The following is a 14,086-nucleotide window of genomic DNA, read 5'->3' as shown; positions in this document are numbered from 1 at the left end:
GGGAGCCAAACTTTGAAGTCCTTACTCCATTCCTGGGAATGGAGTAGTGCCCTACTTTGAAGTAGGGTGTGCATAGATGCTCTACTTCAGAGTTGCTTACTTCAAAGTTGTACTTTGAAGTAAGCAATTTCAGAGTTATTGCTGTAGTGTAGACACAGCCATTATGGCTACGTCTACACTAGCACACTACGTCGAAGTAGCCTATTTCGAAGTAAGGACATCGAAATAGGCTACTTTGACGCGTATCATCTACTTGTCCTTCAGGGCTGGTGCCATCGACGTTCAACGTCAAAGTAGCGACGGGGAACATTGAAAGGAGCCACCACAGAAGGAAATGTGGAGCATCCACACAGACAAGCGCTTCCCGTCGAAATAAGGGGCCAGCAAAGCCCCAAGCCACTCCCTTAAAAGGTCCCTCCCACACACACTTGCCCTGACAGCACAAGATCCACAGAGCCAACAACCGGTTGCAGACCCTGTGCATGCAGCATGGACCCCCAGCTGTAACAGCAGCATCCAGAAGCCCTGGGCTAGGGGCTGCTGCACACAGTAACCATAGAGTCCCTCAGGGGCTGGACAGAGCGTCTCTCAACCCCTCAGCTGATGGCCGCCATGGAGGACCCCGCTATTTTGAGGTAGAAGGACGCAGATCGTCTGCACATGCCCTACTTCTACGCTGAACATCGAAGTAGTGTGCAATTCCCATCTTCGGATGGGAATAGTGATTTCGACGTCTCACCGCCTAACGTCGATTTCAACGTCGAAATAGCACACGGCATGTGTAGACGCCATGCGTGCTATTTTGACGTTGTGCCGGCTTTTTCAAAATAGCCGGCTAGTGTAGACGCACCCTATGTGTGATAAATATGTTGAAACTGAAAATTGGTCTCATTGTGCATTTCGGATATAAATTATGTGGGATAGCATATATTGGGAGAATTAATTTTTAAAAATATGCTTACACAGAAGCACAAAATGTTGCCCTTAAATGCCTGTGGGTTCACTGTATTTTAATTAGTGGCATGCACACATGTCAGTGCAGAATTTGGCCTTTAATGTTTGTTTACAGATGGCTACAAACTAGTCAGACCTTGCCAGAAGAGCTTTTATAAGATGTGTACTGAGATTTTTACTTTTTCACATATGTGCACTCAAGCTGGCATTCTAGGAGTTTCTTGTAGGAAAAAAATGTCTCAGAATGTGCATAGCACTATGACTTTAAATAACAAAACAAGAAAAACATAATTTTAAAAAAAATGTGGAAATATTTTTCTTACAAATTTTACTTCTCTAGGCCATCCAGTGCTTTATCAAAATCTACTCAAGGATCAGAAGTTAGCCTCTGACGGTAACTTAGGTAGGAGAAAGTTTGATTGACTGAACAAGTGTTTAAGCTATCCATAAATATGACAAAAGCACACTGTAATAGTGTCTTTACAAACAGGTTTCTACAACAAGTAATTGACTCAGACACAGTCTATATAGGCCTCAGCCCCTAAAAATAGGCACCTACTTCCATCTTATACATGTGGGGCTAAAATAAAATCAGCTGTCCCCACCTACTTACTTGACAGAACGGAGAGGTGTGTGTTTCAGTGGAGCTGGTCTCCACTAGACTGTATATTTCAGGGGACTGGGAACTTTGTCTTACAAAAAGCAAGAAAAATAATTGCTTAGGAGAGGACATGAAGTCTTCCTTTATAAAGAGAACTGCAGTTTGTAAATCGTGTTGATGCACTCTGAATTGAAGCAAAGGTGAGTACACTGTGCTGTGTTAGATAGTATTATATGTGTAATGTGAGGTAACTATAATCCCATGTAACCAGTGAAAAAAGACAGATAATTTTAATGATGGCCAACTGGGTCAATTTCATTAGCAAAGGATGAAAAAGCATAAACAAACTGCATGCAAAATGTGATCTTACATTGTTGTCCTCTAGCATATACTTAAAAGATAGTATGTCAACAGCCTCTAAAACTGTATTTGGAATGAGAAATCTACAGCATAATAAAATAATTCAATTGTGTTACCGCATGCGGTTTCAAGACCTGGATTTAGTGTATTTTGCATGTAAATATCTTATATTAATTATATAACAAATAATATTTTATTTCATGGCTGTAAGTACATAAAGAATGCTATTTCATGATTAAATAGATAAAATGTTGTGGGATTTACATTTCCACAAGGTACATGTTTAACAGTTTAACTGTTGTCAATTGGCTGTCTTAGGTCTAACTACCAACTGTGGTAACCTTAACAATGGGGACACTTATTTTGTAACAGAATAGATTTACATTTATAGATACTGTTTACTACTTCATGCATATGTTTGAAAAACAAATCTTCTGAGATGTTGATGTATGATTTACTCAAGACAGTGGAAATCAGGGTGTTTAGATGTTGCAGATTAGAATGATTTAAGATGTATTAACTGGATTGCTTAAGTCACAGATATGAAGTGAGAGAAGCCAGCTGAGTGAGGTAATATCTTTTGTTGGACCATCTTCTCTTGGAGAGAGAGACAAGCTTTCATGCTACATAGAGCTCTTCTTCAGTTCTCTGTGTAGCATGAAAACTTGTCTCTTTAACCAACACAAGTTGGTCCAATAAAAGATATTAACTCCTGTGCCTTGTCTTTCTAATATTCTTGGGACCAACAGTGCACAGAAACAAAAAATATTTAGAGTCATGACAATCTTTAAAGTCACTTTAAAGTCATGCAATCAGAACATACAATTTATTTTGCAAGATGTAATGGAAAAAATATTTTCTTTGCTAGTATTGCATTTACTAAGTGACAAAGCATGCCTATAATATATGTGTGAAACTTGCCACAAGCATGAGACCATTAAATTTGAATTTAAACACCTTAACTTTTCCAACTATTGCTTAATACTTTTCATATGGCCAATGGCCAACATGATTTAGTTAGGATTAAAATATCAGTGATAAGTGGCACATGTAACACTTTCAGCATCATAATTATTACAGGATTTTTTGAAACACTGTTTCAACAATGTTTCTATGAAATATTGAAATCGATCACTCTTTCACCTTGGCATATCTAGGTTTATATTTTTTCTTAGTCTTTCATATTAAGTAGCTGTTTTCTTCTAACAGTTCATTTACATCATTCAAAGGTGAAGTGCTGTTCATATTAGTCAGGACTTACTGTTTCAGTTAGATCATTGCCCCTAATTTTTCGGCATTGAGTAACAGGCTCCACAGGGGCCTTGAAAAGTGACATGCACACATGGAGGTGCTTTACTACATCAAGTATTTAAAGAGCATTACCATGGCTGTCTGTGTGTAAAAATAGGCAGGCTGATAGATAAAACATATGTTCACATATAATGTATATAGAATAGGAGAGTATTTATGAATAGTATTGTGCTATGATTCAAGAATTTTGACTGAACAACCTGCAGAGGAGCAGAACTGAATTGTCACTGAGTTGCTTTTTGTTTTGTTTTTTTTCTCATGAAAGCTTTCAAGTTGTACTTTGAAGTTTAATTAAATTGTGATTTGTATTCTCCTAGACCCGAAGCAAATAATTTCTCAATAGAATTCCAGAGTAAATAATGGCATTTTTGTCTCTCTTACCTAATCTAGGAATTTATTTTTAATACTCAGTTCACTCCTTTAGTGCCCTTAAGATATACTGACTACCTCTACATAGGGACCAAAACTTTACAAACTTGGCTGCTGACATCAACGGGAGATGGTACACTCAGCATTTATGAAAATCTGCATTTAAATATGGGTCGGGGATCCTAACTTTTGGCATTTAAATCAGAATGTTTTAGTTTGTGTGTTTTCACATTTCTACCAAATTGTGGTGCCATGTAACCCATCTTCATATAACATCTGACACTGAAATTGTTAATAAATTATGAAATTTACTTTCCTAATAACCTCTTCACAGACAATTAAACTTAAGGCAGGACCCTCTACAAACATGGCACTGTAAAAAGTTAAGAATAGACAATAAATTAGATTGAATAGCTATCAGGAATGTGGAAGGATCAAAAACAAGACAAAGAAAAATATTGTTTTACTTCAGCAGCTACTGGAAAAACCATAGATTGGCCTTAGAGTAAGGAATATTTGTTTGATGAAAAATATGCAGCCTGAGACTGTAAAGTAGTCTCATTGGCATAAGTCACATGCTCTGTGAATCTGGTAATGCTGGTAACTCCACTCCACTGAACACAGTATTGAAAAAACCTGACGAGTGGTACTTATTTTTTTTCTTATATTTGCAATCCCCTAAAACTTTTTGAATGGAGATGTGGACTCTGAGGGGTCCACAGGTCACAAGTTAAAAACTACTGGACTAGAACAACCAAATATTACTGCAGGGCTTTCAAGAATCACTTTCATACATGATATTATTTATCCATACACAAAAAACTGCTTCCCCCCCAATTTTTTTTCACAGCTTTTGAAAACAGACGTGTTCATATGACAAGGAATAATTAAAGCTGGAAATAAAAGGGATGACCTATTTTTTAACTCCTCTGTGCACTGTAATCTGTTCATTTTCCGTGTTACATGAACTCTTCTCTTATAACACCTTGTCCCTGGATATAAGTATTTTTCACTGAAATGTTTTTGGAAGTACCTTAAAGGATTCTGGGTGCCAAATTTTGCTAAGTCCATGCAGGAATCACTGCAACTGCCTGTTGAATTACTAGTTCAGATGTGCCAAACTGATAAAACATAAAAAATGTACTAAATTGCTCAAGGTGAACATATGATTTACAATAAAAATAATCCTTAAAAGGGGCTATTTTTGGAGATTGCTGTGCTAGTCACAGACACGATGGCATCACCATGATAGGATTATGCACATGCCTAGGCTGTCTGTGAGGAGATCTAAAATTGGTGGTTACATGTTTACCAAGGATAAACAGCACTGGAGTCTAAGCTTTAAATACAGATGTTGTAATTGGAGATGTACCGAACTGTTTCAGGAAAGTGCAGTTGCCTCCAAATGTAGGAAAGCATCCTGTTTTACATGCCACTTTATTGGCGAGACTCCCTTTTAAACATAATGCACACAAACCCAACAAGACAAAATGGGGTAGGACATTAAGTGGGAAAATGAGTTTGCTTTTTGGATCTGTAGGGCCCCTGCAATTTCTACTGACTGCAGTTGTATTGATGCTCAGCTCTTGTCATCAGTAAGCCTCCAGAGCAATGTCTATAGTGCATCTGGTAGCGAGCCTCCTAGACTGGGTCTACAGACCTGTGGCAGGAGAGCTCACGCTTAAGGCGACCAGATTCAAGGCCAAGAAAAATGCATCATGGACTGTGAAACCTGGTTTGTGCATGTGTATTTTTAACCACTGCTATGCACACTTCATGGGGGAAACCAGTATTTCTCAAATCGCAAGTCCTGACTCAAAAAGGGGTCGTAAAATAACTTTATGGGGGGGGCTGTAGTGTTGCTACCCTTACTTCTGCACTACTTTCAGAGAAGAGCAGCCAGAGAGGGGTGGCTTTTGGTCAAGTGCCCAGCTGTGAAGGCAGGACCCTGCCAACACCATCACAGAAGGAAGGGTTGCAACATCACAGCATGTCACCCTCACTTCTGCACTGCTGCCAGTGGTGACTGTGCCATCAGAACTGGTCTCCTGGTCAGCAGCAGGCAGAATTGAGAGTGCCAGTGTTGTAACCCGACCTCCCCAGGCAGTAACCTTGCCACCACCTCTCCCTCCAACTCCTTTTTTTGGTTAGGACTCTTACAATTACAAGACAAGGAAACTTCAGATTTAAATAGCTGAAATCATGAAATTTACAGTTTTTGAAATCCTGTTACCAAAATGGACCGTGAGTTTGGTAGGACCTTACTCATACTAATGCACTACAAGTAGCTGGGTAAATGCTGCAGTTTGGACTCTCAGATCACTGTACTACACTAGACATGAAATCCTGAAGCACAATATCTACTCAGCTCTTTGTAGTGCATAAGCTCAACCTGCCTTAGCACAAATCATTGAACCTGGCTTGGGAGGCTCACCTCCTTCCCCCCCTCAGTGCAGTATAGATGTAGCTAGGACATCTCACATATCCCGAGTAAATACTAGAGGATGAAGCTGTTACTAATATTTTAAACAGCTCTTTGCAGTCTATTTATGTGTCTCTTCTGTATCTCAGTACATTAGCTTTGTCGGCCTTATTCTGCTCATTTAACTCATGGGTTTCATCCCATTGACTGAGTCAGTGGGTCAAATCATGTGGTAACATAAGCTAAATGTGGCCTTTAGTTAATTCACTTCAGTACAGCTCTTGTGTCATTGCATTTAACTCTTTATAGTATGTGAACTATATAGGTTCATTTGCTTAAAGATCTCTGAGACTACTACTAATCAAATGCTGAGGGCCACACTGGGATTGCTCTTTGCCCAGGTGCACAAAGTGAGGAAGGTAGAAGGAACCATTTGCCTGCTCCCACTCTCTTATGGAGGGACTAGCTGATGTCTTGGTGCCTGGCCTTACCTGAGTGCCAGGACCGACTTCTGCTAGCATCCCCTGTTATGAGGTGCAAACTGTGAAGGCAGGAAGGAGGTATTGTTGCCCCCTACTAAGAGATAATGCAGTTGGTTGGTTCTCTTTGCATGCTGGGGAGATACAGGAGATGCTGTAAATCACACAATCCTTCCAAAGAAACTTCTGTCAAGCAGCCATCTTCCCTCTCTGCTGTTCACGACACAAGCCTTTTCACTGCATCACGTAACTGGAGGAACTGGGCCTATATTTTGGTGAAGGGGTTGGCAACTTTTGGCACATGGACCATCAGAGGTAATCCCCCTGGCGGGCTGAGAGACATTTTGTTTATGTTGACCATCCATCCACATGCCCTGCTACAGCTCCCACTGGCCATGGTTCACCATTCATGGCCAATAGGAGCTGTGGGAAGTGGCAGCCAGTATGCCCCTGAGGAGTGGAAAGATTGGCGCGAGCAAAAAAGATGAACCTTGTGCTGAGTGACAGCAGATACTACATGACAGGATGGGCTTGCCTGCAGTAGAGTGATCTCAAGCAAAGTAAAATAATTATGACAAGGTGAAGATACCACACATCTGCTACATGACCACACAGTGGCAGCTGGTCACCTGAAATTGGAGAAAAGCTTCCTAACTTAAAAAAATCACCTGGGGCTACATGACTGTCAATGTGGTGAACATGGCTCAAAATACAGGATGAGGACATCAAAATGCACATTGACGTTGCTGAACACCTAGGCACAGAAGAGGACTGGTCCAGCTGGAGATATTTAAATCCCCTCCACATGCAAGTTGGCAGATCAGAAGTCAAGATGCAGAAGCAGGGCTATTGCAACAACCTGGACATATGACTACGGCAAAACACAAACTATGGAAAATCTGTTAGTCTGCCAGCTACTGGAAGAGCCATGAGCCATGGAAGTTCTTGCCAGTGCTGCAGACTGAGCCATGTCATGTGTCCAACACTGTAAAAGCCTATGGAAGGAAGACAAGGAGAAGAATAAGAAGGAACAGGAGATATCAGAAAAATACCAAATATCTTGAGAGCAGGCAACATTGTTTGCCCACAGTGGATTGCTTAAGACACAATTATTGTGCATTATAACTATCATCAGAATTATAAGTGTACTGAGTCTGTAACAGTAATAGCTGATGACTGCAGTGATCGCTACAGCTCCATGCTGTTAATCTCACTGGATGAGAACATGTTCCTGGGCAAGCCGTCAGCTCACAAAGGAATCAGGGACCTAAGGTGAAATGTAAGGTCCAGTGGCCTGAACATAATTTCAGTGCTGAGAGCAATCACTCATCACCTCTGCTCTTTCTTCAGTCTCTTACCCCAAAAGAGTTGTAAGGAGTTAATTTATTAAATAAAGGGGTTGAGGCTGCTGTGCAGATGGCTGAAGATGTTATAGCATAACATGTTACAGATTCACTTCTGGACTCACAGAGATAACTGACACTCCCACTGGGAAGCTGTAAACCAGCAAAGTAGAATGCGAGGAGGTGTTACAAAAAAGCTCCATTGGCAAGGGTTTAGTTTATTTTGAGGCCTACAAGGCTCAAGTGTTGTATGGTTTGTCTCCAGGCAGAAAGCAGTATTTACTGTTGGGAAAATTTGGTTTTCCTCCACAAATGCTGCTTTTCAGTGCTCTGCCATAATGAAACCATTTTTGGCAGAAAACCTAAGTGGCCAAAAGGCCAAATTGCACTTGTTTTGCTTTTCAGGAAAACAGTTTTGCCATTCAATTTTCACCTGCTCATGTGGTATCTTTCTGAGGTTTTTGGCAATGCACTTCACTGCATTGTGGGAGGATCACAGGTTTAAAGATTGTCTTCTATTTTTATGTCAAGAGAGTTTTATTCCCAGTCTTTCTGACTGCTGCTGTTATAATTACTTGAGTCACATCTTTGAAAATTGGTTTTCCCTATTTTTAAATGTGCTAAATTCAAACAGAAACAAATGTCATGCATGCATTAGTACGTAAATGGACACAGTAATATACTCTGTAACTCTGACAGTAATCAGAATACATGTTCAAAGACTACCACATTTGCACTCTCACAAATGTGCTGTGTTTTGTTGGTCTGGAATGTAAGGATGACCTGGCTGCAGGTTTTGTGGTCTCACAGTATCCAATAATACTGCTTTGACTAGAGCACATGTGTGTTTGCTGTTATCTCAGGAGGCAGTGGGGTACCAGTATGAAGTTAGTGTCTAAGTACCTCTTTTCAACTCTGCCGCACGAACTGGAACTCTTTTAATCAAGACTGCATGATAAAATTTGAAAAGTTGAATGTAAAATTCTCTACTTAGTAACTCTATTTGCACATCACAGGAAGAGGTAGGAAATGTGATTATATGAGTGTACATATGTGTATGGAGATGATGGTAGACCTAAAAGGGAAGCTGGTTCCATGGGAGTCATGGATTGAGTTCACTGCCCTGCCATGGGCCTCTGTGTGACTATAGACAAATCACTCAAGGTCTGTCTATGTACATTTTCCTGGGTATGATTACATTCAGACATGTCCAGCCTAGCTTCAGTCTATTTAAAGCAGTGAAACCATGGGCTTCAGCACATGCTTCTGGGTGAACTGGTACAGCATTTGATAGCATAGCTTCTTTGCGCCAGTAGTTAGTGTGCTAAATTAAAGCTAGCTTAAGTATGTCTGCATGAGGTGTAATCACACCCCATGTAGACATACCTTCAGTCTCTGTGCCTCAATTCTCTACCTGTAATAATGAGGATAGTAATACTTCTTTACCTGACAGGGATATTATAAAGATAAATACATTAGGAAGTTGTCAGGGGATCATATAATATCATAAAGGGAACCATATCGGTACCCTAAGTTATAGTCATTTCATGGTCCATGTCGTGTCAACAGTTCTGACATAAACAGAAATGAAGAAGCAGCTTTGCTTAAAAATTGATGCCCCTAGTTACATCCATCCTAAAGTAAGTGAACAATTCTTAAGTATTGTTATTTGTGTGGGTTGTCTTCTCCCTTAAACCTTTTAAGGTAAAATAGCCAAGAAAATGTTCTAATACAACAAATTTGAGTGGCAAAGCAAGCTGTCAATGAGTAAGACAGACCAATGTAACTGTGTGTGACTGGACAAGTAAGCTTTAATAGATAGCGGAAGGCTCACTGCCTTTTCTTTATTCTATCTGTCACCTTGCATTGAATTTTATTTCGGTTGGCTTACTTCTAGATTCAATATTGCAGTCTGTATCCTCTCAATGTATAATGTGAGTGCTTCAGTTTTGTTCCTCTTGTAAGGTTAACTTATAAAAGTGAAAGAAAAGGAGGAAATTGTAACACCAACTTTAAGAAAAGTAGATCACTGCTAGCTAAAGTTAGCTGATTATTACAGGAGAGAATATCTTGCTTGTAATTTCAAGTGTGTGTTGGGATTATCATGTCTCTTAGCTACAGGAGGGTGCAGTGTGTTTCAGATGAACAAGTATTTTGGTCAAACTGGTGGTGGTAAGAATGAGAAGTACTGAAATAATTTTAGCGCCTGCAGGCGTGACTTACCAGCATTACACTCAACATACTCAGTTGCTTTCAGTGCAGTTTATAAGCATATTGGTTATACATTAATTATGACTCTAAACATTTACAGCACCACTTTTTCAGGCTTTGGACATAGTAACTAAAATCCTAAACAAGTTCACTGTAGTTCAGATAAATGAACATTAAGCTTCTTATGATTTTAGGCAGCATATCATTTTGGGAATCTGTTCTAAAGGCTTTTATGTCGCTATAATTTTTCTCAGGTAACATTCTTATCTTTATATTTTTTCTCAGGGACAAACTTTTCCTGTACTCTACTTTTCTAATTCAGCAGACTGGGAAAAGGGAAAGACATTTGGTCAAGTCAGTTGCCTTGCCATCTTCGAGAAATTCAAAACTATGAGGGAATTTTAAAAACACAACTTGTAATCTCTGGCCACTGAGCATCACTTTGGACCCAAATTTAGCTCTGCTGAAACCTGTTTCTGTAACATCAGACAATGTATTTCATAAGCATTTAACATGACATACTGAACACATGCATTCAGAGCTGCATCCACAAATTATGATAATTAATGAAAAGTCAAGCTTCATGAAAATTACACAGATTGCAAAATTTAGGCTACGTCTACACTAGCACAAATCTGCTGATAGGAATAAGGGGATTTTGAAGTTCCCAGGGTCCTTTCAAAAAGGACCCCCCGTCTGGATGAGCTGCGCGGGAGCGAACAGCGGCAATTTCGAAGAGCTGCGGTCGGTTGCATGCTAATGAGGCACGTGCATGAGGCCGATTGCATGCTAATGAAGCATTTCAGCACCTCATTCATAATCTTTGAAATGGCCATTTGTGTGGCCATTTCGAAGATTTGTGGGCACGACCTTACTGTTTTGTAAATTGGTGTTCACGTAACTCAGCGATTTACTTAAATGGGAAATCTGGAAGGAAGATCAAAAACATGCAGAAATAGAACAAATGAGCAAGATTAGTAGGTCCTGAATTTTGAAAAAGAGATATGCTTTCACTTGAATGATAGCAGATAACCCATGCAGGCACTGAGATAGTAAGCATTATCTGAGCAGTGTACTCACAGTACAACCGTATTACTGTACAGAACAGATGTAAATATTATACTTTGCTCATCATATATTACATTAATGTTTGTACCATGTTTTGAAATTGTAAAGCACTGTATATGTGCCTTCCTTAACTGTTGTGTATTCATGTCTGCTTTACTTGCACTTGTACACATTCAAACACTAATACCCTACAGAATAATTGGTTTTGCTTAAGAACATGCATACAAGTCATTATTGTGGTAACACTTCCGTTGATTTCAGTGAGAATTTGCCTCAGTCAGAAATTTCATCCGTCTTGTCAATTCCCAGGAGTGAAAGTTGTAGGAATCGTGGCAGAATTTTCTAAGTAAAGGATCTCTTTTAGGTTCCACTCCTATCAAAGTCTACCAGACACCATCTTTTCTGTTTTTTGGGGCACAATGTAAGCTATATTTATTTTGTGTAAGTTTTTGATTAAACTCTCATGGCCTTGAATTACACATTCCAGTTTCAAGCGCATTCTTTCACACAGTAATAGCATTAGTTTTTAGGTATCTGTTCATGTGCACTTTTTAAAAAAAAAATAATTTTGACAATGACTGAAATAACATAGGGTTTAAGTAATCATAATAAATAATCCTGTCCTGTAGATGTTCTTGCTTTTGTGGACTAAAACAAAGAAAGCTTCCATATGTATGAGTGGATGATATGTGTGTTTCTAATACATTCTAAAATCACAAGCAGAAAGGAATCCCTCTCTGCTCTTAATAACAGTGGATAATTTTCAATTAATAAAAGCAAATACCTAAAAATGTAATGGGCCATTTACGTAGAATCTTGCTCTTATAGGTTTAGGAAGCGCTCCCCCTGCTGGTGTATTTCCCAAAAGTTCAGCGATTCTCTCTCTCTCTCTCTCTCTCTCTCTCTCTCTCTGTCTCACACACACTTCTACATGCAAGATAAGATTGCCCCTCCTTCAACAGTTAAAGGAATAGATTGTATTTATACACCTTTTGAAAAGCCAGAGACAAGTTCTTTGTTACAAGGGGGATTTCTTGTCCTGTGCAAAACGTCAAACTAAGTACATGTGAAGGATTAGGTTCTTTTGAGTCATGTGCCCTAACATGACTTTTGTCTTTTGCAGAATATGAAAATATGAATATTTCCCTTCACAGTGAGAGTCTCCAAAGAAACTGTACATAACACAGAGTTTGTTTACAATTCTGTCCTACTAGTTGGTAAATGGGATGGCAGAATAGGTAAATGACAATGATTACGTAACACTAACTTGTGGATTACCTCACAGATGACCATTTGGGTTTCAGTGTTGCAAAGAATTACGCAGAAAAAACAAAGCCATTATTTCATTCAGGCAGTAAGTAATCCCATAAATAGCACATCAGATTATTTTATTAAATGAAAATAATTTCAGGAAATTAAATGATAGTGTTAAGTGGCAAAACAGTGTTTCCTTCAAGTCCTTTACCCTCTTGTCTTGCTCTAGAAAGTACCATACATGCTTCATGCTCCCATGTAAAGGTCTTCACATCCCCAGATTTTCCTTGAACTGCACCCATCATTGAGCTAAAAGTAAACAAATCCATATGCTCTCTCTCTTCACTGTAGGCCCATTTCTGCAGCTGTTTTTCTGCTGCTGTTGCTAGATTTCCTGAATTTCATTATGAGTGCATATCTGACTTCAATTAATTATATAATCTGTCTCTGACTTGACATTCAATACCTGAGCTGCATTATAAAAGCAAATCTTTGTCCCACAGCAACTTTCAATTTTATTCGCCATTTAGAGGAATAGTCTGCCTTTATTAGTAATTGTGTCATAACCAAATCTGGATACTGTGTCTGATTTTCAAATGCTTGATTTGTATTTAGTGTTTGTTTTTGGGGGGAGGAGGGGAAGAGGGATGGAAAAAACTGACTTGATTCACTAAGCTCCTTTAACCATTTATTTCACCTAAATTTACATTGGATATTTCACAAGCTTAGAAGCTATTCTTCAATATATTTGTTTTAAAATCATCCTAAAAACTCAAGGGCAAATTCTGCTCTAATATTCACACACACAGTTCCCACTAATCTATACTGATGTATTTGGTAGCAAAATTTAACCCTCATGGGTTTCTGAAATCTCAATACATGAGCAGAAATCTCCAGGAGCTAATTTAACTGTAGTTTTTATACTAGTTAAAATTCTGGATTTTGTTTTGCTGGCTTGTACAAAGGCACTGCTGTTTGCAGCTAGCATGTCAAGAAGTCTATTTGTTATTAGAATGAGTCTTACTGTTAATTTGTAGTGACTCTCAAAAACCAGTTGTATGCAATGGAAATGTAGAAATAGAAATAATAAAAAACCTATACTGGTACTTTCGCTTGAATTAAATTCATTGTGCTCTACATTTCACCTGCCACTATGACATGACACTTTCTAGGGTAGAATTGCAATGATTTTACAGTGAGAAACAGAGCCAGTCCTAGCCAATTGGCAGCCCTGGGCAAATTTTGGTGGCCCTTGAAATTGGTGGTCTCCTCAATAATCCCCGAGCCCAGAACTCCGCCCCCACTCCACCTCCAGCAGCCAACCCAATCCTGGAGCATGCAGCATGTGGGCACTGCCTGGGAGCACACGCAATGTGGTAGGGCCAGCCCAGAATGGAGCACCTGCGCAGGAGTGCAGGCAGTGTGGTGGGGGCCGGCCCGGGAGTGGAGTGCTCACTTGGGAATGCACATCATGGGGAAGAACTGGCTGTCAAGACAGCAGCTGAGCCCAACATGCCAGACCGACTTTTGGTAGCCCTTTGAAAGTGGCGGCCCTGCGTGACCGCCTGACTTGCCAGCCCCAAAGACCGGCTTTGTTGAGAAAAATATTACTACTTTACAAGTGCCAGGGAAATGAAACATGAACCACTTTTCTTATTTTATGCAGTCGGGTTACACCATGTTTCATGGAAGCAATATTGAGTAGTGTTCTCTA

General features: G+C 39.5%; 1 protein-coding gene across 3 annotated transcripts in view; it reads left to right on the top strand.

Moving 5' to 3' along the window:
* XIRP2 (xin actin binding repeat containing 2) overlaps positions 1–14,086 on the top strand; it is an 83,360-nt gene that overhangs the window by 14,283 nt on the left and 54,991 nt on the right. The window contains exon 1 of one of the 3 annotated variants that reach the window (XM_075000980.1): positions 1,565–1,755. The exons of the other annotated variants lie outside the window; for them this stretch is intronic. The gene's annotated coding sequence lies outside the window, so the exon portion shown is untranslated. Of the gene's footprint in view, positions 1–1,564; positions 1,756–14,086 lie in introns of those variants that run through there. 3 annotated transcript variants of the gene reach the window in all.

The sequence above is a fragment of the Carettochelys insculpta genome, chromosome 8 (genome assembly GCF_033958435.1).
Source record: "Carettochelys insculpta isolate YL-2023 chromosome 8, ASM3395843v1, whole genome shotgun sequence".
Taxonomy (NCBI): Eukaryota; Metazoa; Chordata; order Testudines; family Carettochelyidae; genus Carettochelys; species Carettochelys insculpta.
This window is presented reverse-complemented; position numbering and strand designations above follow the sequence as displayed.